General features: G+C 39.7%; 1 long non-coding RNA gene across 1 annotated transcript; it reads left to right on the top strand.

The window, feature by feature from the left end:
• The first annotated feature begins 21838 nt into the window (after nt 1-21838).
• LOC135304169 (uncharacterized) lies at nt 21839-23895 on the top strand. Its single transcript, XR_010365617.1, has 3 exons — nt 21839-22004; nt 22090-22306; nt 23830-23895. It is a non-coding gene; the product is annotated as an uncharacterized LOC135304169 (long non-coding RNA).
• Nucleotides 23896-24535: the final 640 nt, after the last annotated feature.

The following is a 24535-nucleotide window of genomic DNA, read 5'->3' as shown; positions in this document are numbered from 1 at the left end:
ATTCTCTCCTCAAAAAGCCATTTGATTGAATTGGAAAATACATATGAAAATACTGTGAACTCTGACAGTTTCAGGAAGTCTTCACAGTCACCAGGCTATGGTCAGTCACTGGCTGTTAGTTGAAACCATATTGTTCCCAACTTCCCATGTCACTGAGGGCTTATCAGTCCAATAAATTTCTTGGGACGTGGTCATCCCTACCTCTGTTTCTTACACCATGTCTGTGACATTTTTGATCCTCTCTTTCAGTGTTTTCAGCTCATGCAGTTCTCTGTTCCTGCTCCCCTGTATGTGTGCAGAGAACGTTCTGTGCAGCAGAGGCCCCTGTCACAACCAGAGCATGTGAGGATAACTGCCTCTACAAGGAGAATTTCAGCTCTTTTCTCTCCTCACAAAACATCCTGTCTGCTCCCTCAGGACTCATGACAGATCAGTGGAGAGGAGCTGTTGAGTATGCCCAGATAAAGCAAAGGAGATTTGCCTTAGTAAGAGTGAGGTGACAAAGTCATCCTTGGCTTATGGGTTTATGGCCCTCACAAATAGCTTTAGTACAAAAGCCGAAGCAACAAAATTTTGTATTGTTCTGTTAAGAAGACAGAAAATCAGTAGAGTTTAAAAAAGTGGAATAAAATCTCTTTAGGTTGGGTAAGTGAAAACAAAAGGGGGAACATAATAATGTACAATCACAGCTCTTCCTCAGTGTGGCAGCAGCATCTGTTAAAAAATGCAGGACACTTAAAAGTGGCAGGGGACTTGGAAAGTCTGGGTTAGCTGCAGAACTTGGCTGTATTGTAGAGATGAAGGCTTCAGTCTGTTGCAGTAGGGTTTCCTATCAAATGCTGAAGTACCAATGGCTGTGGACTTTGGTTTCTTCACCTTCTCCCTTTGCTCTACTGTTCCTCCAGTGCTTCCTGGTTATGTTAAAAACTAATGCTTGGTCCTCTGAGATACCCGTTGACTGTGATTGGTGTTACAAGCCACCTCGTGATGGGCTGTAGCAGAAAAAGCAGTTGCCACTGGAGGTGAACACAAGGTGAGATAAAAACTGAACAAAAGTATGGCATTTTTCTTTTTAAACTGAAAATTCAAGTCCAAGGTGTGAACAGCATAACCTTCAAATAATAAATGTGCAGACAAATCTTTCAGATGCACTATGAGAGCTATTTTGGAAGACATAACTGCAAGCCTCCTGAGTTAGATGTAGTGATTGCCTAGATGTAGGCTGCCCCAGGAAAATGTCTTTTCATGACCAAGGCAGAGGATTTCATTAAGAGTGCTGTTATGTTTTCACTGCCTAGTTAATTCTGCTTTCTGAGGCTCTTCCAATGTCTCCGTTCACAGGAAAGTATGTCAGGAAGAATTTTCAATTCTTCCCATGGCATCTACTTTTGGTGGAGATTTTATTTTACAGAAATGTAGAAGCTCATTTCTGTCTAGTGTTATTTGGGTGGCAGAGGTCGAGCTGGGAGGGAAGGCACTCCAAGGAAACAACACCCTCTCCATAATAACCATTAGGCAACAGGCTCAGCTATCGCTGGTACACAGAATCTTGGCTGCTTAAGCTGCCTACATTTCTCTCTGAAGTTAACAGTAGAATAGCCAAGTAGAAATCATTCCCCAGATGTTACAAGTGCTCTGAAATACGTTTGAAACTATCTAAATACTTTACACTTCTTATAAATTCATATCTTGATCCCAGAAGAGGAGCCAGTGCACTCACCATGGACTAATAAACATTTAGAAAAGTTAAATTACTTAGAGATATTTAAGTATCATACAAATGTGTAAAGTGTAGACACTCTCCAGCATAAAACAGAACCTGCAAAGATCTGAGTTTATTTAATTGCATGTTGGTTCATCCATTTAATAAATAGGATAATTTCTTAACCTCTCCAGTTACAAACAGAATTTCAGATTCTGTTACAACAGACTGGAGAAAGAGAAATCTTAAACTGATGGCATTTAGTCACCTGCAGAGTGGGAGAGATTGAAAAGGAAAATAGATTTACTGCCTTCCACATCAGTTTGAAGGCAATTTGTGTTTGAATTCCTCTTAAATCAATTTCTGAATAACATTAATTGTCTGAAATGATGCAAAATTATACTGGAATTCAGCCTTGTTTTGCAGCACAGAGAAATTCTCTCTCTTCGTCCTTGTTACTCTTTAAGTCATCTGTTTTCCCTTCATTTATTCTTTCATGATGTGCTCTGCCTGCTGACGAGTGAAATGTGAGCAGGAAGTGGGAAGGAGCAGGCTTTGTCTCTCCTGGCAGTGTGCTTCATACATTTGTGAAGAAGCAGACCTGCATCATAAAACCAACCGAAAGCTACGGAGTTACCTCTCTAAAAAATGTAATGGACTGTACTGAAAGCCTAACTTTGACTGATGTGAGGTTTGGGACTTCATCCAGGTAAGAATTCATGCAGCAATGAGCACAGATAAGGCAGCTGACCCAGAGTAGGGCCAAACTGTTTACCAGCAGATGTGTTTTTGAAAATCTTCCTTAACTGGTCATGGCAGCGGAAAATACCCTGCTGTTAAACGCATCTGCAATCCACCGCGCTCCCAATCCACCTACAAAAATTCTGACCTTTAAAGAAATGATGGAGAAGCTGGTGATTTTTTCCATGGCATTGAAGCTCAGTCTATTTTAGGCTCCAAGGCAATTGCAGCCCTTTTTGCTCCCTATTTCACATCACTTTTAAGTCTTGTTCTGGCCACTATGAACCCTTCAGCACTTCTCCCTGTGCAATCACTCGAGTCAAGATCTGTGATTTGTGATTTGCAGATGACATGTACATTTCTTGGCTGATGGCTGTTAAAGCAGTTTGCAAACCTAAGGCAATAAAGTGCAGAGATGCAGTTGAAGCTTTCTATTGCCACACTGAATTGCCATTCTCATGCAAATGAATAATAAGTTCCTCTAGGACTAAAGATAATCTGTTGTAAAAATCTGCATTAATTTTGTTAAGTAAATAATTTAGTCAATTATCATTATATACCTTCCGTAGATGGGAATAACATATTTAACTAGTCTGTGTATCAAAAACAGTGATGCAGCTTGCTGTATAGAAAAAAGAAAAAAACAATCAGCTTCTGCATTCACCAGATCTAGGTCCTTTAATCCCTTCAGTATGGAAATCTACTTATTACTGAGCTGCAGAACACAGTAACAATTCCTAAAGTGTTAACATAATTATTTATACATTTCTGATCATCTTTCATTTAAATATTTATAAAATACATACTGGGAAGTATGTACCTTTTAGAAAACTTGATTTCTATGTCATTTTCTTAAAATATTCACTTCTCTTAAAAGATACCTAAAAAAAAAAACCTGCTGGATTTTGTTTTAAGTGACACTATAAATGTACAAACAAAATGTAATCTTAAACAGAAAATACTATGATTACCATCAGAAGGATTACTGTGGTTTGTTGTTCAGAGAGCAGGAAACACAAGATGATTTTTTCATATACTCAGTCTCAGCTTGCAGAAAACAAAATATATTGAAGTGCCTTGGTCTTAATGTGCATCCTAAAGTCTACATATTGTATAAATTCCTAATCCTGTCAAAATGTAAGTCTAAAGATTAGCAGAATGTATAATAAATGATTCCATGTCATTACACATAAAAATAGTATTGCTAAATCAAGTGTGGCCCTTTATAAATGTAAAAAAGACCAACTTAAGCAGATTTGTGCTTTATAATTCTACAGCTCTTACTAGAAAAAAAGATTGGCTAAAACAGATTCCCCATTCTCTGATACAAATCAGTTTGTCTTCACACACATGCAAAAAGACATTGGAATAGATTTCTTTAGCATATAACTTAATATTTATTGAGATTTCTTGTACATTTAATTATTAATGCCAGCAGTGTTACAGTATTTCTGTGAGGTTGCTGTTACTGACCCTGTACCTGTTGGGTTTTTCCCCCCCCCATATTATTTCCTCTACAAGCATGAAGGCATAGCACTTACCAATTATTTTGTGTGACAGAGTCAAAAAGACTTACGGTCACTAGGTCTCTTATTTGGCAGCATTTCAGTGCTTGTCATCCTGCAAAATATTGTTTAGTTTAATCATTTTATAGTTGATGCATTTGGTACATTAATGATAAACATTTACAGAACAACTATTTCTCAATGTATTGAAATGAATCTTGTAGAAATGTTCAGTGAATCCAGATGAAAATGTAAACCACAAGTACAGTATGGATAACCTAGACACAGTAGTACTACCATTACAAGGTGTGGTGATTTTGACTGTTGGGGTAGACTATTACAGACATCTTTCTATAAAAAAATCTTTTATTTATTATTTCCCCTTAATGAAATTAAATAATTTGAATAACATAGAAAATGCAAATACAACCGTACTATAGAATGTAGAATGTAGAATATAGAATGTAGAATGTAGAATGTAGAATATAGAATGTAGAATATAATATGAAGACTGTTAGGAATAATGTATGAACACACGCCTTTCATGGAGTTGTGACACCTTTGCATGGCTTAAATGGGGAATAAGTCAGCAGTGATCTTGTTGGTGGAAAACTTGGTTATAGACAGTCTTTTTCCTCCCACACCTTTTAAATAACCCAGCCAACCAGAGAACTCAGAATGACTGAAGTCAGTAGACAGCTGCAAGATGCAGTGCTACTGAGCTTAGTAGTAAAACTCTCACTGACTTCAATAGAGGCAAATTTCTTCCCAACATTTTCAAATGTGCCTGGAGGGTACACATCATCAACATAAGGAATTTTAAGGAGGTATTTCGCACTGATTGAAAATCATATTTTTCAGACATGACTTATCCAGACACTGAGATGTAAAAATAGCACTTATAACGAGCATTAAAATAGGGCAGCTCCTGTTCCTTAATGATGAAAATACTTCTCATCCACCTCTTGTGATCAATTGCCACATTGTACCAGTTTTGCACATTCTTGAGTGCACTGATCCAGATTCTGAAGGTCTAACATGCACAGCAAGCCTCCAGTCACTGAGGACAGCAGGAGCTCTGCTGCAGTCAAGTCTCCAGGACTAGACATAGAACCTACTCCTAGGCTCATTAATTCTTTCACTTGAAGAACTAAAAATGACTGAAAGAACTAACTATCATTTATAGAAGGAAATTAAATGTCCTGGTAATCTAAATCTTGGACTAAATTGGGAGCATATCTATCACTGACTGTCTTGGACAGGCACTATTAACACATTTATTGGGGAGGACTGAGTGGATCTGACACAGAGGCACTGGGAGAGGAAGTAATGAAGACAATTTAAAAGCACAATGCTGTAATCTCTCATTATTTTTTCTCTCTTTTTAAGTTCACTTGGAGTAAACCTAAGAGAGTCAGGGGTCTCGCTTTGTGCATGCCAAGGAGCTTCTTCCTAATGCTAGTTGTTTGGGGAAGGAAATCATCTGCCTTTTTTCTGCTGTCTGGGAACAGAAGCACCAACCAGCCCAATTACCTCCCCCCCACACGGCTCTCCAAAGATCCCCAGCCCCTCCGTGCACAGGACAGTATGACTCCAGCAATTCAATGGACAGAAGAGGTTGAATCCCTTACTTGTAGAGATGGATTTTCAGCCCTTCTTCCACACTGCTGCTAGAGCAGAGAGGCAGCGAGAGTTCAACACTGCCTCCTGCAGTGCAGAGGGGGCCAAAGAGTAGGGTGTGGGACTGGGATGGCAGGTGTATAACAAAATACAACTCCATAATTTGTTACTCCACAGAATTCCTCATGCCTGAAGTTGCAGTGTGGCTGTGGGAGCTGTGTGGTGTTTATGAGCAGGTGCTCAGCAGGACAGGAAAGACAACTGTAATCAAGCTGTACTCTGGGAGAGCTTCAGGCAGTTCGTTCTTTATGTACCTTCTGCAAACAGTCCTGTCAGGGGCTGAAATGACCTTATGAGAGAGATCCAGATCTCAAAGTAAATATATCAGCTATGCTTTATCAGGGAAATATGCAGGAGAATTCTCAGTGTCCCAGTTTCAGTTCCTTTAAGGAAGCCAGCCTCTTTGCAAAAGGGTCCAATGGCATGCTGAGGTCTATACTAAATCAGGGCACGTTTTTTCCCCCTTACTATTTCTTTGGAAAATAGCAGCCAAGTCAAAATCTTATATGAGGGAAAATGTGAATGAATATTCAATTTGGATAAGGATAATAAGAAAATTTTTGTTTTGCTATTCTTGGAACTACAAATTCCAGTGTTGGAAACCTCTTTTAAAACAAATTTTTCAATTTCAATTCAGGTTTTAAAACTAAACTTAAAAAAACAAAACCAACGGAAAACAAAAGAAAATACTAGAGCCATATCAGAAATAACTGTTCTACATAATCCAGACAGAAAATTTCTTGGTCTGGATAAAACTTCTTGTCCATTCCTTCAGTATTATAGGGAGCTTTTTTCAGAATAGAAACCAGACAATCTCTAAATACCACCAACTGTTCAAAACAAGCCCTTACATGCCACATACAGTAGGACCAGTGCCCTTGACCCTGAACTTACCAGCATAGAATTCAGGGCTTTAATGTGAGAATATATGTATATAATAAGAAAAGTAGCTGGTTAAATTATTAAAAGGTGACAAATCATTTGCCTTTGTTCATCTGTCTTCATTAATGACCACTGAAGCCAACAAATATATTCCCTCTCTGGGTAAATTTTGGATGTAACTGTATATTTTTCTTTTGTTGTGGAAGATGCTGGCATGTCATAGTCCCTCTGACGAGCAGAGTGTAACAAGCAGCAGACACTGGGAAAATACTTCCTATCTGTTAGAAAAAGGTGACAGTTTTCAAATAGATGATACATGATTTAGTTTTGTTGGTGAGTTATGTACACTGGGTTTCACATTAAATCTATCACTGAATACACATTTATCATGGTAACGAGATCATCACTTAATAGAGCTGCTAATATTCCCTCTCAGGATATAGAGTAGTAAATAAACATTTTAAAAATAAAAAAAAAAACCTCAATGAATCTTTAAGTGCATTGTATTAATTACAATATTCATTAAATAAGGAAATTATAGCAATCAGAGAAAGCACGATGGATGAAGAAAGGAGCTGTAACACAGAACAATGATCTGGGGAATATCTCTGATGTGGTGATTGTTTTCTTCCAGCATGCTCTTTAGTGTTGCCTTTACCCCAGAAAAGCTTTCAGATCCCAGCTGCTTCTATATTGATGAGTATGGGGAACAGAACAAACTCTAGCTGTGAATGTTCGATCCATCTTTATATAGGTAAAATTGCCACTCTCCAGCTGATTTATGTAATGATTTTAGTTTGTGCCAGGAAAGCCGTAACAGGAATCCACTCTTGTGCAATTAATTGTTTAACTCAAATACACATCCTTGCTGCACAGGATGCTTATGCCTAAATTTTGTAGAAGACAAGACTATATATCTTGAATAAATGATGGAGAAACCAGTTGAAGTTTACTTTCTGCCATCCAGATGCCGGAGTTGCTTCTTGCCTTCTTCAAATGTAGTCTATTTAATCTCCTGTAGTGTAGGAAATTATGTTCAAAATCTCTGTGATCCTCTCTCCCTACTAAGTTATGCAAGTAGTGACAAGTATACACTGTAAGTCTTGAGATTTTTATCTTTAATGTGTGGCTACACACTGTTGATCAAGAGAGCCTGGTAGAAAAACATTATTTTCAGGTGTGAAAAACCGTCACCTTTATCAAATAATTTCTCTTGCATCTCTCCCAAGGCATTGTACCCTATTTAAACTTGGGAGGTTAAGTTTGTAGCATTCATTATGACTGAAAATTTAGTTCACACAATCATGATATTCCCTTTATTAAGTGTTACTGTTAAACAATATTAAAATAATGTGGTTGGCCTTTTGAAAGGTTCACAATATATTTATTTCTTTGTCTTGTCTCTTAATTACATCTGCTTTTTAAGATTCTGATATGCAAGCTAATGTTGCTGCTATATGCCTTGTTTGCCACATATTATCTGATTTATCTATGCATATCTTATAATTTATAGACCTCTCATAAGGTCTTACAGCTCTGCCTGATGTGTATAATTGAAATGCTTATGGGTAATGTAAATCTCTTTTGACAGAGCTATGTCTTGAATCTTTGGTTGGTAGGTTTCCTTGAACCTCAAAACAAATCAAAATAAATTCTGGCAGATAGCCTGGCAGTTTTACTGTACTTAGAAAGATGCATTCTGTAAGAATCTTCAGTCATGCCATTAAATGAATTATTAGATAGAATAACAACAAGTTTCAGAATCCATAGCAAGAATTATTCCTGTGTCCAGATATCCCGACTAAAAATGTCTCCCTCACCCACTAGTCCTCTCCCAACCTGGTTAATTTTATTTAATATCTTCAGCTCCCGTTCATCACTTTCCCTTGACAAGCAATTAGTCTCCAGCATTCAGAATAATTGTTCTTTTATTAGTAATTTCCAATATCCACTGTCATGGCCTGTAAAGCTCTTGGCAGGGTATTGATCTAACCATGCTTTGTGCAAGCAGAGTCCTGAAGGGGTCCTTCAGTTAAACTTTGGGCAAACTCCTCATTCAACCCCAAGTGCAGGACTCATGATGCACAGAGTATATGTGTGTGATATGGAATGCTCTCCTGCTACCCACTGCCACAGAGTGGGCAGCACTTCAGGAGCTTTGGAAGGAGCCAGGATTTTTACTAGAGAAAGGCAGGTTTCTGTGCATCCATGCAACCTTGCTAATCAGCAAAACTTACAGATACATAAAGAAATTTGGCTCAGCAGATGTCCAGAATGGAATAACTGAATGTGTGTTCAGAAATGTCGTCCCACCCTCTTGCTAGGGGTGAGTTTAGCTCTCTATTGCCTCTCACGGTTGGCTGCAGCTCCAGGGTCCAGTGCAGTCCTGAATTATCACCAGACAGACATTTGTTACTTGTGCAAGATCACTTACTTGCGCTGAAAATCTGCCCAAACACCATGTTCATTGTGCCAGTTGTGTTGTTCTCTCCAACCAGCCAGGAAACAAGCTGGGCAGCAGTCCAAGCAAGCACCATGACTCTGCTTTTGGGTGATAGCTTCTACATTTAGAAGGCAGTTGGTTAATCATTATTTCTTTTCTCTCTGCATGCAGGTCCTTTTCAAGACGGAGATATCAAGGCTCACATGTTCAGAGGACCTGACATCAGTAAGAGCTGCACTTCTGGGGATCAAGCCAGAGACTCTTTACAACAGATTAATCAAAAATGAAAAAACCCAAACCTGTAGGATATGAGAATCAGATCTTTCTATGGAAAAAGAGAAGGCCTCTAACATTGACTTCTCCACTCCATTGGCCACAAAGCTTGTTCTGGATATGGAGATATTGCCGAGTTCTTTTAATAGAAGTTGGAACATCAAAAGGTACCTTTCTTTTTTTTCTCTTTTTTTCTTTTTTCTTTTTTTTTTTTTTTTTTGAAGATTATCAAGTGCTTAGAGGAGAAGCAGACAGTCAGCAACATCAAAACCTGATGCAATTCTCCTGAAAGGCACTCTGATGTACTGGAAATGCCACATCTCCACTCCTGGGACCCAGTGTAATTATCTGGGGAAAACAGAGTGATTTCCTAACTATTGACTTCCCATAGGTCTAGGTCAATGTGGCCTGATGGTTTTCAGCAAAAGGCTCCCAGTAGTCTTTAAAAACTGACAAATTATAGAGCTGTTTGTTGTGGCTTGTGAGCCAGAAGGGTGTGGGACATCAGCTGCCATGGAAGGAAGGTGATGGTACAGGGAGTGAAAATAGACTCTCCTTTGCTTGCAGGACTTCTCTGCTGAGCTATGACAGCTATGGCAAAACCATTTACTGCCATCAAGAGGCAGCTGTGAGAGAAGAATATGAAATATGCTGTTTCTCATCCAGTGTTTCCCAATGACCAATTTATTATTTTCACCCTGTCCAGCACTGTGGAAGGGTGCATCAGGGATCTGCCTTTCTCTGCTCTGAATAACTTAAGTCAGGCTGCAACATGTGAAATAATTGAGCTGACCAGAATTTACAGCTCTAGGTGGAGTTTCTTCTTTCTGTTGGGTTTGCCAGTCATGACAATAAGAGCATGCTGCAAAATGTACGTGCTCATTTCTTTATCATTTTTCATTTTCTTGCTCTTTTATGACTCAGAACAGCTCTAGCATGGTCCAGCTCTCATAGGCAAGAGTTTCTACAATGATTAGGTATCATCTTTAAAAATTAGAGCAACAGACAGATCATGTGAGCCATGCTCTTTCATTTTTCACTCTGATCTTCACATAGTAAGTCCCGCATGACTTTCAGAGAGGCCTGTCTTGTTTAATGTGGACTTTCTTGGGCTGTAATTTATTTTACTTAATTATTTATGGCTACATTATGTATATTAGCTGCACTTGTCTAAATAACAAGGGTTGCAATGGAAGACTGCCTGTTCAGCTGATTAATTCCTGTTACTTTCTGCATTTCTTAAGGTGATTTTGTGATGAGTTTAGATTGCTGTTTATTGTTCTCGGGCTCGTATCTAGCAAAAGCACTCTGAGACAACCCAGAGTTAGAATAGGCACCAGTAGAACTTAAATGGACACATAAAATTGGATCTGTTCTGCACTTAAAGACTATTTCAGAAGGAATAAAATATCACTCCAAGCTAATTTTTTTTTTTTAGTTAAGAGTACATTTGAATCAAGAGCTCATTTTATTTCTTACAGTTTTGAGACTTTTTCATTTTTTCAATACTCTGTATTTCATTCATGAAAGTAAGAGAGTGTACCACATAATAAATGGAAACTTACCAAGAAAAAAGTACTAGATTGAAAGATTAGTTTCTGGTCTGACACATTCTTTTGTCTGCTTTTTACTGCTTGCTAACCGCTTGCAGCCATGGCAGGCAGCTAGCAGACCAAGTGCAGATTAACCATTTTAATATTTATTGATAGGAAAATACGCTGAGCACACTTTTAATATGGGTTCCTTGGACATAAGGGCATCAATGGCTCTATAAAATGTAAATAGATTCTTAATTACCTCAAGTGCCCCTTCTGCCCAAGTGGCTCTTCCATGTGAAATACATCTCACTGGAAATGAGCCCAAATATTGCTAATGGACTGTCAAGGGCATATTGTGGAATCTTTTTCGTTCAGTGCCACACTGGCAATGTGTGTGTAGGGTTTGCTGCTTCTTCAGTTCAGGGAAGATCTCAGGTTGGTTTTTTTCCACAGCAGGGGAGCTCCTCCTAAGTGAAGACCACCACAGCTTGGGTCTGGCTGTCTCTATATTTCTTACAATCTGTTTTGGGCTCTCAATAAGAGAGAGACAAAGAGTAAGTCAATAAGAGGAGACAAAAGTACTTTGCAATGTGTTATATCTTTCAGGGTTTTTTTTCCCCAAGGAAATATTTCCCCAGAAATTCCTTTCCTTTTCCTGCTCTCTATTTCTGTCTCAGGAACAAGCTCCACTCCTGCTTTTTAGCCTGTCTTAGAAATATCATCTCACACTTCTCCGTGGTTGGAGTTTATTCATTCAGTTCTCACACTTTAAGGTGTATGTTACATCTTGAAAACTTCTAGTAGAAGAACTCAAACTCTGAGGGAGGAAATTACTGAATTTGGCCTATGATGGGCATATGACCATGAAAGGAGCTGTAAGGAGTGAGAAATTGAACTTCCAAATTTTTTCTGGAATAATGTGAGTCCATTTATAGGCTGTAGAGTGAAAGATATAGAATTTAATAGGCAGAGAAAAGAAAAGGACCATCATGCCTATTTTGAGAGTTGTAGATGGAGAGAAATTGGTAAAAATAAATTGTCTACCCCACACTGCTGCACATTGACAAAGTGTATACCAAAGTGTATGACCGGGTCATGCTGCTGCAGCCATGGCACTGAATGTCCATGGGTGACTGTGAGCACAGAAAAAATTGAAGGCAAAGAAAAAAGATGCAAGGAAGGAAAACCAGGAAAAACTGGGGCAGAAAGGCAACTGATCTAGAGAACTTGATGAGCTCCTTTGGAGGAGACTGCATCCAGTCATGGAGAACATAAAGTATTTCAGGGAGAAAGTAGATTTACTCTTTTTGTTCTTGTGTTATAATCAGATATGTGTCTCATTTAATCTTCCTTCTTCTTCTCTTCTCTGCAGATATAAACTTGGTAGTAGGAAGTTCATCATGCTTCACAAAATTAGCACATCTGTAATTTATATGCCTTTTAACTTCCAGTTACATTTCATAATAGAAGAGCTGAGGTTCCCAGCAAATCATTTATGGTACCAGAAAGCTGTGGGAGAAGATTGCTTACTTCCTAATTCAGTGTGACCCAAAGAAGTGAGAGAAATAACTCAAGGCTAAGTTGTTTCCTCTGGAGTGTTTTATACTGGAGTGGCCCACAGCAATAAGTGCTTAAGTGGCATAAGGGAATAGAGGAAGAGTATATAACCAGAGATGATATCTTTTCTAATAGCATTTTTAAGAATTAAAGAATATGACTTAGAAAATAGGATAACTGAAGCACAATGAGCTAGAAAAGGAGCTTTTTCATTAGGGGACATTCTAATGAAAAACTAAAGTTCTCAGTCAAGAGTTTTACTTAGGAATGACTTTTTTTCCCCAAACCAGCCGCTTCCATACTTCCTATAAGCTCAGATACAGTTCCTTTGTAATGTTTATGTCTATATATAGTACTCTGAGTTTTGGGGTTTTTTGAATAAGATAGTATAGCATGTAATGAACATCTAGCCAAACCATATGGGTCAATTATCTCCCCTTGGATTATGAATCTTGAAAAAGCATAAAGCAGTTCTTCAAGGCTCTGTATCTGGTGGTGCCATGTAAAATACCTGGAAGAACATTTGTGTTGTTACACAGATTCATTTTCCTAAACATAGAGAAATTTCTATAACAATTTTGGAAATGCACATTAACACGTAGAGTCATTGTTGTAGGAACACTTGATCTGTTGATTTTACTTCCATGGTGGACTCTTTACAGTCTGTATCATTTCCACTCCACTTCACTGATGGTGGAAAAGCTTTTTTCATGGTTTATTTAGCAGAAAGTCATTTTGATTAGCAAGATGAGTAATACTTTACAGCTGTTTGCAATTACTGCATCTGTTCTATCAGTGGATCCAGATATTGGAGGCTATATTGACAGAAATGCGAAATGCAATAGAAATGGGTACAAGAGGGGACACATGGACACACATGCACACTTTGTGGGTCTAGTCATGTAAAGAGACATCAAACAGCATGTTAGTCTCAAATCTGTGCCACAAACTTAGAGCTGGATTTAATACATTTGAAAAGCAGATTTTCTTGTATGCAAGTGTAGAGGCTTAGTAGACGTTTTATCTCAGAAAGGTTGGTGTAAAAGCTGTGCACTAATTCTGTGCTGCTAAAATGCAGAAAAAGTTTTGCCCTTCTCTCCAAAAGACATCAAGGCTGGAGCCCATACAGATGGGAAAAGCAAAACAAAGCCTCTGAGAACATCTGAGACTATGTATAGTCTCCAAAAACAGAACTCCCTGCAGTCTTAAAATATTTTTTAATGCTCCTGATTTTACTCTTCCAGATACACAGCTCTCTTCTATGTTCTATCTTCTAAGGAAAGCTTGGTTTATTTCAAAACTTCTGGTAAATTCTTGTCTTATATTTTCCCAAGTAAGTCACTTTGTCATTCCATATTCCACATTGGTGTGAGTTTCATGCACAAAAGAAGCAAGGAGGTATTATGTAAGCTAGATTAAATAAAAACCCCGTCAAGGTCTACTACAGTGGGGTGTGACTTTTATTTACCTGAAAAAGGGAAATATTTTTATGTCTGGACCATGCTATGATTACAAATAAGTTCAGAAATTATTACGAAAAAATTTAATGGCAGACTGGTACTCCCACCTCACTGTTTTCTCACAGGCAACATAACATTTCTTCCCTGACTTTAATGCTTATATTTCTTTACATTCCACAGGTTACTTTTAAGAAGGTTACATTTAGGTCCAAGGCTCTTCAACAATTCTTTGTAAGCAAATTTCCATAGAGGAGTATGGTCACACCCAGAGGGTCATGGTCAACAGCTCAGACTCCCGATGGACATCAGTGACAAGTGGTGTCCCTCAGGAGTCAGTACTGGGACCAGGGTTATTTAATATCTTCAGTAATGACATAGACAGTGAAGATCAAGTGTGCCCTCCAGGAATTCACACATGACACCAAGCTGAGTGGTGCTGATGACACACCTGAAGGGCAGGATGATGTCCAGAAGGACCTGGACAAGCTCGGGATATGGCTCCATGGGAATCTCACAAGGTTTAACAAGGCACTGCACCAGCCCCTGGTGCCAGCACAGGGTGGGGGATGGACAGAGAGCAGCCCTGCTGAGGGGGACTCCAGGGTGCTGGTGGATGAGAGGTGGGCAGGACCCAGCAATGTGCACTGGCAGCCCAGGAAGCAGCCGTGTGCTGGGCTGCAGCAGGGCGCCGTGGGCAGCAGGGGAGGGGGACTCTGCCCCTCTGCTCTGGTGAGACCCCACCCGCAGCACCACGTGCAGCTCTGGGGTGCCCAGAGCAGGGAGGACATCAACCTGTTAGACTGAGTGCACAGGAGGCCAGAGCACCCCTCCTACAAGGAAAGGCTGAGAGAATTGGGATTCCAGCCTGGAAAAGAGGTGGCTTTGGGGTGACCAGTTCCAGCCTTCCAGCGCCTGAAGGAGCCTACAGGAAAGATGGAGAGGGACTTTTTGCAAGAGCATGTAGTGACAGAACCAGAGAAATGGTTTTAAACTGAAAGAGAGCAGGCTTAGGTTAGATACTTGGAAGAGTCACCTGTGATTTCAGGAACACTGTCTCTGCCTGACTGGATTTGTTTGTTATTATTTTAAGCAAAAGTGAGGCAGTGCTGAGCTATTCTGAACTGGTGGATTTTTATTGAAATGTATAAGAGCCATGAGACAAAAGAGAATGGAGAATATGCAGTTTGCCACTGGTGGTCAGTGGAGACTTTGCCCCGGGTATAGCTGAGGGGGTTTTGCCCTGAGTGGCACTGGTCATGTGCAGCTCCCTCTCAGGTCAGCTGCCATCCCAAACTGTCTTCTTTCTCCAGACTGCCAGCACACTCACTCTCACCAAATACTATTTGGGTGTATAAATGATGAATTTATTTTCTTTAGAGACCCTGAGAAAAAAAAAAAAAGGTGGTTAAGAACTTTTGTTTCCCCACTAAAATTGTGTTGGGATGGCTTTTCTATGTTATTAAGCACAGATACTGTCTCCATCCTTGGATATGGTAATACTATTTTTGTCTCAGTGTTGCCTTTAGGAAGATTGATGTTGTTTACAGTGCTTTCTATGGGTTTGCATTATATCAAAGCCTTGACATTCATCAGTAAAATTTATGTGATGTATTATCTTGTCCATTTCTTTAGGTTAGACAGAAATGATCCGGGCAGATTTTGATGTCTCTCCTTATACAAGACATCCTAATGTTGCCTTTCTTTCCCCATTAAAGACTACTGAAAGTAAGTACATCCTAAAAGCAAACATTAACACCAATCTGTGCAAGTGATCTTACTCAAATTTGCTCTTCCTCATTTATAGGCAGATCTGTCTTTCTAAAATACTCTTCCCACATCTGAAGCAACAGCTACATCCTATAAAGGAACCAACACGTATTGCCTACAAAGAGGAAAATGTTTGTGATTGGTCCTTGTAGCTCTCCCAAATATTTTGCAAAACCATTAAGGTGTCAGGACTTTGTGTCAGTGTCTCATTGCATATTGACAAATGATGGAGGAAACTTGTTCTCATCACAGAATGAGGCCCAAAGCAAGGTGAAGGGATAAACTAAACCAACTTACTTCCCCCAAACAGGATGAACTCTGCTTATTGTATTCCAGCCTTTATTAGGTAGCTGTATTTGATTATTTTGAAAGCCATATAAATCACAGGAGACAAAAAAAAATAAAGATTCACATTTATCAAATGAAATAGAGGTAATGTCTGGGAGAAGCAGGCTTACTAATTAACAGAACTTTGAAGAAAGGACTAAAAATATACTGTAATATGGCAAACTATTTTGAAACTTTTTCTGAAAATAAAAACCTCTTGCAGAGCAAGAGGTCCTTATAGCTGCAAAATTTAGATTCAGGTGCATTTACAGTCACAAGCAGCAGGACCTATTAACAGTGCACTGTTAAAGAGTCTTTTCCAGCCCAGCTTGATGGGCATGTTGGTGCAAGTTTGACAAACAAAACATAATTCATTTTTGCCAATGATGGAGATTTTAACACTTGCTTGAAATAACTGATAATCTGGCAAAAGACAGTTAAAGTATTGCTGCACAGTATTTCATTTCACTAAAAACAAAAGCCATTTATAAACTCTGAGAACCGTGTTTGAAGTACAATGAAAAAGCATTGTTTTAATGAATTTTACAGCAACTACAAAAATTGTTTTCTTTATTCATGCCATAATATTTTCTGTTCTCCACAAAAAAAAAAACCAAAACATAAAAACCCCAAAAACAAACAAACAAAAAAAAACCAACAAAAAAACCAACCAACAAACAAAAAAAACCCAGGGAAAATGACAAGATAATTAATTTGTCATCACTGATACAGTTTACACACAGGATGGGGGACAGGTGGTGAGAAAGAACTGCATGTAGCTGAGAAGGCCATAACTGAGACAATCAGAAAACTCCCATGGAGGAAAGTCTATGAACATATAGATAGAATCCAGGGCAATACTTTTTCTTTCATGCCCCTCAATGTGTTTTTTACATCTAGTCCTACTCATTCTTTTTGCTGATTCATGACAGCAAGGGGATCCAGCTGCCCTTCACCCCCTATCTCATGTCACGATCTCCCTGCTTAGAAGCAAACCTCCTGCTGGAGCACCATCCTGCACATTTTCCTGTACAGCCTCCATCCTGCATTTTAGCTGAAATTGCAGTGCCAGGGTCAAACACAAAGGAGGCCAAAGATGGTCCCTGCAGTTGTTCTCTGCTTCAGAGAGATGGGACATTAAAACTCTGAGCTCAGGCTGGGCTCAGGCTGCCCTTAGGGCTCAGCAGGGATGCCAGGGCTGTCCCACCAAGCACAGCACATTAGAAGGGCTCCTTGCAGCCTCTGTGGCCTGCTGAGCTGAGCTGATGTGCTTGGAGGAGCTCTGCATTTTGCTCATACCAAGGCACCAAGATGTGCCACCAATACAATTTCTGCTGGTGATAACCACTGCTGCTGCAAGCACTCAGCAGCCTGCCTTTGTGACTTTGGCTGCCCCAACACCTTCAGCTGCTTGGCCCAGCTGTGGAGAACACGAGGGAGTGATCCCTGTGTTTCCAGCCAACTGGCAGAGCAGAGATTTGCAAACTTGAGCTGGCCTTCAGCAGCAGCCAAAAGGAGATGGGCACTGCCCAGGTGGCAGAGCAAAGGTGCAGCACAGGGTCTTGCTCTCAAGCACAGTGGAGAAGCCCTTAGTGTCATGTATTACTGAGTGAGCATGGATAGATTTAGGAAAGTCAAAATGCAGGGAGACCTAAGCTGCACTCAACACAGCTCCTTTCCAGATTCAGCACTGCAGCTGGAGGCTGAGGCTCTGTTAGAAGAGGGCAGGGAGGGTCTCACACTTGCCCTATCTAGGTGCAGGCATAGGGTGGGAACAGACCTCGTGCAAGACAAAATTTCTCCATCCCGGATTAAGAGGTAACATCTCATGCTTCATCTAGATTTTCTCCCACTGCTTTCTACTTTGATTTTTATTCCTGGTGCTTGTGTAGATCTGGATGTCTGTGAAATAATATTCCAGCCAGTCTGGGAAGCTGTAGAGGTTGGCTGATTAGTTCATAGGTTGTGCTCTAAGAATAACAAAGTTTTATCAGTGTCAGGTAATGTGACTCTTACAATTTTGGGGATAGGGAATTCATATCTATCTGCTGTGCTAGACATTTTTTGTGCCATATTCAACAGCTACAAAGGCACACATTTTCACTAGAATCATGATACTAGATTCTGATTAAAATGGAAACACACATCAGGAATCATCAGATTTTGTTGCATAAATATTAAATAGGATTTTCTTAAAAATAACCAAGCCAGTCACATCTTAAGTGCTTAAAATGGGACACGTGATTTCAAAGTGCCGAGTGTTGATTAAAAAAAGAAAGGGGAAAATATTTTTACACTGGGAAGTGGATTGTGTGCCCTCTCCTACATTAATTTTCAATTTTGAATGCAAGGCAGATTAATATTTATTTATGAGTGAGGTCTGCCTGTACTATGCAACTTCTTTGTACAGTTTAGAGATAATTATTGTAGCTCAATATTTTCCATTCTGTCACACATTCACTCTTTACATTTCTTGGGGTTTTTTTCCCTCACCAGAACATAAGTGAACACTTCTGAGCTGCACACCAGAGGACATACAATTTCAAAAAGGGCAGAGACAGATGGGGAAAATGGAATTTTAACCTTTACAAATGAGAATGTTTGTCCATTTAATAATAATAATGAAGAAGACACACAACTCAAAAATGTTTTTGGAAAATTGATGTCCCAACAATAGCTTGCAGGACCTATGGGGTAGTGAAGAACTATTCTGTGATCAGCAGCAAAAGCAATGGCCTGAGGATCAAGCTGCCACTTGATAGCTGCATGCAGACAAAGGGCCAGTGCAAGGCTTGGGTTTCTTTGACCTGCTTCTTTACAATTAAAGAAGTCATTGTTTAATGATAAAATATGAACTCAAAACAGAGAAAAGGTTAAAACAAAGATGGAAAAAGAAAGTCTAGGGAAATGAGGGAAGCCCACTTCACTGTCACTAGAAAGATGTATGCAGAAATAAAAACATCTCTGCTGTCCCACTTACCCATTTGCATGGCTCCCCTCTCTTTGCACAGCAAACATACCTGAAGGATGGTTCTCTAACTTTGGTTTCTATTCCCTTCTTGTTCTTGGGGTGGCCCTGGGTGAGGCTATACTGTACCTGTTCCCAGCAATTAAAATAGCATTGCCTTGAACTGAATTTGTTAGCTCAGGACATGAGATAGAATTGTGAGTGGAAGAAATTAGTCACTTTTGTCTCTCCTGGTCTCTTCACTGTTGTCCCTTGTTGTCTTTCTGTTTCCAGTGGCATGACAGACTGCCCCAGCCTCAGTGACCTTACTGACATACTGCAGTGGTTTTCCTACTGCTGGGGAGTTTTCAAACTGTGACCCCCCAGGAAGCTGTAAAATGCTCTCTCTCATCAGGCTCTAGAGGCAGAATCATCCCTGCAGCCCCAGTGATTTCTGGAGATTTACTGTGTCGAGTGGATCACTGGAGTGGATTTGCTGGCCAGCAGCTTCTGCTGCTGTTTCTAGAGAGAGCTGTAAAGGCATCAGAGCTTGGGTTGGGATCAGTGCTTTCATGGCCTGAGCCTTAAGGCCAAACCCACAGCAAACTGCTGCAAATCCACCCCAGAAAACGCAGCACCTCTGGTTCCCACTAGAGCACAGCCCTTGCACAAGTCCATCCTGATGGACGTGTCAGGGTGTCTGTGGGAGCTGACAGGTTTGTCAGTAGAGCCATCTCTGTGGGAGCTGCTAGAATGTTTTGTCTTGTGTCCAGTTCTACTACTTTGGACTTGCAAAAACAGAGGTGTTTTTTAAGAAGAGGGTAGAAAAGACCTAGCCAGAACTACTTCTTGTCCGCCAAACCGAAGGTAAGAATGTATTTTCCTGTCCCTTACTACTTCCCATCTCTCATTAGATTTTTCCATTACATTCTTCCAGTAGATCTCCTTTCTCTCACTGTAGCCTTCTCAGCAGGATCCCTTACACTCTATCACCCACAAAATGCCCTTCCTTCCATAAGGCTCAGCTTGGTCTCAGTTTCTCCTTTGCTACAATTCATCTGACCCCTACTTATTAATGTAAAATTAAAAGACATTACTAGCATTACATACTCACAGGAAGGCCTGTAAATTCTATTAAAACAACACAAAGTTGGAAAAAAGATGGAAACAAAGAAAAGAATTTAAATTAGTTACTTAAAAGGTTAGTGGAAGTGTGAAAAGATTTACTTTGGTTGTCCAATATTCGTCATTCATTTAATCAATTAATTTACTTCTCACAGCCAAAACACTGCCATTAAAAAGACTTACTCAGATGCTTTACCCTGTTCGTATTGATTCATTTTCAGTGAAAATATCAATATCCTTGTATAGATCTAGACCTTAAAGTCGCTTAATTATTGATTGAGAAACAGTTGCTCAGACTGAGGAGGCAGATTTCTGCTGTGTTCAATGATAATAAGAAACAAAGTTTTGCATGAACAGACAGTGTAGAACCATCCTTGTTCACTGTATTGCTTGTCAAAGGGGAGGAGAAGTCTAACAAAATGACTTTTCTGTGACCTAGTGTGGTCAACAATTCCCTTTTCATTCATCAACTATTGAAAACTCAATTAGAGAACTGTGTGCCTTTTTCAGTAATTGTTTTTTACTGTCACTCTGAAGACAGAATGAACTTTCTTGGTGAAAACTGCAATAGTAAATAAAACATTTAAATCATGCTGCTTTTGTGGCAGCTTCTGAGCATAGTTTTGAAGCATGAGGACTGTAATATGTTGAGATATAACTCATTTAAACATTTGGGGGTTTTGGTGGCCTGTGATTTCTGCTGAAACAACTGGTAGTAAATTTTTATAATCAGGAATTGGAAATTAACAAGTTTGGAATTTCATGTCAGATTCTATAGGTAATTTATTGGTTTGTAGGAGAATTTGATATTTTGAAATTATACAGAGAAGGAAAAAAGGGGGGGAAACCTGTTTCTGTTGCCCGTGATTGTAACTGAGGAGCATGAAATGAAGCTGGACCCTAAGATTTTCTTGGGGTAAGGGGAAGGGGTTTCATTCCTACTGGGAATGAAAATGAGGTCATTCTGTAGAGATTCTGAACAAAGACATGGCAGAATAACTAGACACAACCTAAGCCACCCAGTCCTCTGTAGGACACTATAAATCTTAGACTATTGCACTTTACAGCCACGGGCTAAATGACGAGTTGCAGACACTGTCAGCCAAAGCTGGCTCAAAGCTGCTCAGCAAGGCTGGCAAACTTGAATGTTGTCACCCCAAGAATGAGGTTTTGGGGCAAGCTGGCAGCCCAGCCCTGCATCCCATAGAAGGTGGTGGAGGGCAAAGGAGCAGAGCTGGCTCCTGTCCCCCAGGGTATCTCCAACACGACAGAGTGGAGTTGCTTCTTTGGTGGCAGCAGCAGCAGCACAGTCCTGTATATCCAAATTCCTGCTGTAGGGTAATCCAGGTACTGTCAAGGATCACTTCAGTGACCATGGGTCTGCAAGTGAGGTGCCACAGGTTGTTGCCATTTCTGTCCATGCCAGGAGGTGACCTTGTGGTCAAACCTTAGAAATACAGAGACAATCATCCCACACCAACCACACCTTAACTCTGACCTGGGCCAAGAGCAGATATTTCAAAGGAGCTAAGAGATCATAGCATGAGCAGTACAGAAGAGTCTGCCCATTGTGATTGGAGTGGGAAACAACAATCTTTAATTTGCAGATATTAAGCCATATCATGACTTGGGTTGGAATGGACCTTAAAGATCAACTAGTTCCAACCCCCTGCCCCACTAGATCAAGTTACTCAGGACCCCATCCGTTGTCATGATTTCAATGTCAAAAAAACATCTGCTCTGGTTTTGTTTAATTAAAAAAAAAAAAGTAGTGTATAAAAGACAACAGTTGATTCACTGAAAATGCACAGACGAGCTTATTGGTAATAATGCCACACTTGTAAAATGTTGTATCTGACATAAACCAGACTTTACTGTCTGTCTGTGAAGGTATCATTTTCAGTAGTACTCAAGGTGAGACAGACCAGTTTGAGAATGCTGGAAGCTCCACCAGACTTCACTGCACCAGGATGAACAGCAATGGAGCATTGTTCTGGGAATTCAGAATTCAGGGAGCTGAACCAGAGATCAGTGCTATTGATGCTGGCACTGCCAAGGTCAGTGTATCTGCCCCGACCCCACGAGTCGCTGGAGAACCCAGCCACTGGAAACTAAAGGCCATATCAGCCTCATATGTTCTAGGTCCTCAATTCTGCAAAAGATAAACTGGGTAATAAATGGGAGGCCCTTGATCTCACATATAAACAAGAGCAGTGTGCAACTAGGTTAAATGAAGCTGTGAGCTGAGGACGTTTCCAGCAGGAAAAAACACCACCATTAGCATAGCTTTTCACTGGATACTCTGCAGTTTTAGAGGTTTGACAATATTGCATTCAGAGGCATGACAACATGAATTTAGGTAAGAAAAATGTAGTTTTTAATAAGATTTCAAATAATTTGTTTGCCCTGCAGCATATATAACTACTACAGATAACAGCATATCAAAAATAGAAAAAATATGAGAATAGATAGATTTATTCTGCTTTTGCATATTCTACAACTCTTTTTGAAAAACAGAACATTTAAAATGGAAAATTGCAAAGTTCTGAGGCATCAGATTGGCACAACCTGATCTTGCATGAAATTATGCTGTTGTTCATGGGTTAGGACACTCATAAAAAATCCCACTATGATAAAAGTATCCATTTAAAATTGACATGTGATCAGAGTCAGGCCAGATTACTCTACACTGAAAATCAGCCAAGAAGATGATAGAACAGCTTTTTTCACAGGTAAGGAATCATAACTGTAAAACATAAAGAGTGATTGCTTAAGACATACCCAGTATATACATACATATCAGCCTATTTGCAGTATATTTTCATAGCAAATCCTCCATTTCAAATGCCAGAATGAGAAACAGAGATTAAATCTGTGCTTTAATTTGTTTGGGGTTTGTAATGTCAATTTTCTATAGATTTTAATTACATGTCATTGAATTGCGTGTTGCAAATCTCTCCCTGTGGCTGCGTGAAGGGCACGAGGCATTCTTTTAGGAGGATTGTACTCTGCTGTGACTGTTCTCCACATCCACTTCTGCCTGCACATGCCTCTTTTCCCTGTGCAGTTCACACCCTGTGTGATGTGGTACTCTGGTCACTCTTTGTTAAGCAAAAAGATTACAAATATGACCTGTATGTTGGCATCTACATGGGTTTGAGGCAAATGGAAATATTGTTGACAGGGCACACACAGGAGTTTCTTTTTAATCATGCCAGGGAAAAACCCTCATTTTAATGAGGAACATGCACTTTATTTTACCCTATAGCATGCATCAAAGAGGAAGCCTCCATGAGCATGTCAAGCACAGGAAGTAATTGGGTTTAGAGCAGTGTGTGGAAACTGCCTCAGCAAAATTTTCTTAGTCTTGATGATGACTTCTTGCTACTGCTGGTGTCTCTGGAGAGATTATAATTTTCTATTTTTGCATGCAAAGATGAGAAAAAGTGATTGGAGACTTTAAAAGAAGGGACTAACAGTTAATGCCGGTATTCAATGAATTCTCATTATTCAGAGCTGGGAGGTAGATCCAAAGCACAAAGACTATTTCCTGCATGGGCCCATTTTTTCCATAATGCTCTAGGAGAAGCAGACCCGAGATTAACAGAAAGTTTACAATGACTCACATTTTTCAACATTAGCCAACTTGATAGAGATGGCATCTTTCTGAAAGGAAACTAATTTCTTCATCATTAGCTGAAAAATCACTGCAGGATCTCCTTCTTGTGCAAAAAACGTGTATTCTGGTGACTCTCTGGCTTACCTGAAAAATAATTTGTTAAGGAAAACCTATGCAGAGAACAATCAGTTCCATTATTTTTACTTAGTCTTTATTTTGAAAGTTACTAAATTCCCATATGGTTCTTTTCCTTTCACTGGCAGTATGTTGATGATCCTGCGTCTTGGTTGGCTCTGCTCAACAGATGAAGCAGCAGTGTCCATTCTTTCAGCAGTGATCCAGAACTGAGAAAACCCTGCAGAAACCACTACGTTCTCCTAAAATCCTTCAGCAAGCTGAATATTTTTTGAGAATCACAGGTGTCTAAATGAAGATTTCACATATGATGAAATGGCTGTGTTCCGTGTACTTGGAAGGCAGTGGCTGCTCGGAAGTAAGAGGTTCTTAGGACCTGATTTACAGATAACCCAGGTATGGAAAATGTGAGTCTATTGAGCATTGACTTTTATGTGACTCCAAGTGATTATTTGTGTCCACAGGTACCTTACTCTGCACCTGATAGCATTCTAAGGCTGTGTATGAATTTTGAGCAAAGTTATGCATCTGTACATCTTTAACATATTTACTATTCATTGCTATGATGAACATGTTTCAGATAACATGATGGAATTTTGCCTCAGATATCCTTGATGTTGTTTCAGATGTTTTAAAGCTCACTGTTAAATCTTAAAAACAAAAAAAAAAACCCCACCCTGAGTGAAACTGCACAGCTCTCTGACTTCAGGAGAAAGAGCCTGATTTACACCAGCTGAGAATCTGATTGTTGCTTTTGAGCTATAGTAATTGCTTAAGTGAAACAAACAAAGTAATTGGTGCAAACTAATACAGCTGATGGAAAAAGAATCAGTG

This window comes from Passer domesticus, chromosome 7, assembly GCF_036417665.1.
Source record: "Passer domesticus isolate bPasDom1 chromosome 7, bPasDom1.hap1, whole genome shotgun sequence".
NCBI classification, from domain to species: domain Eukaryota; kingdom Metazoa; phylum Chordata; class Aves; order Passeriformes; family Passeridae; genus Passer; species Passer domesticus.
The sequence above is the reverse complement of the archived record's forward strand: the minus strand, read 5'-3'. Positions and strand labels throughout refer to the sequence as shown.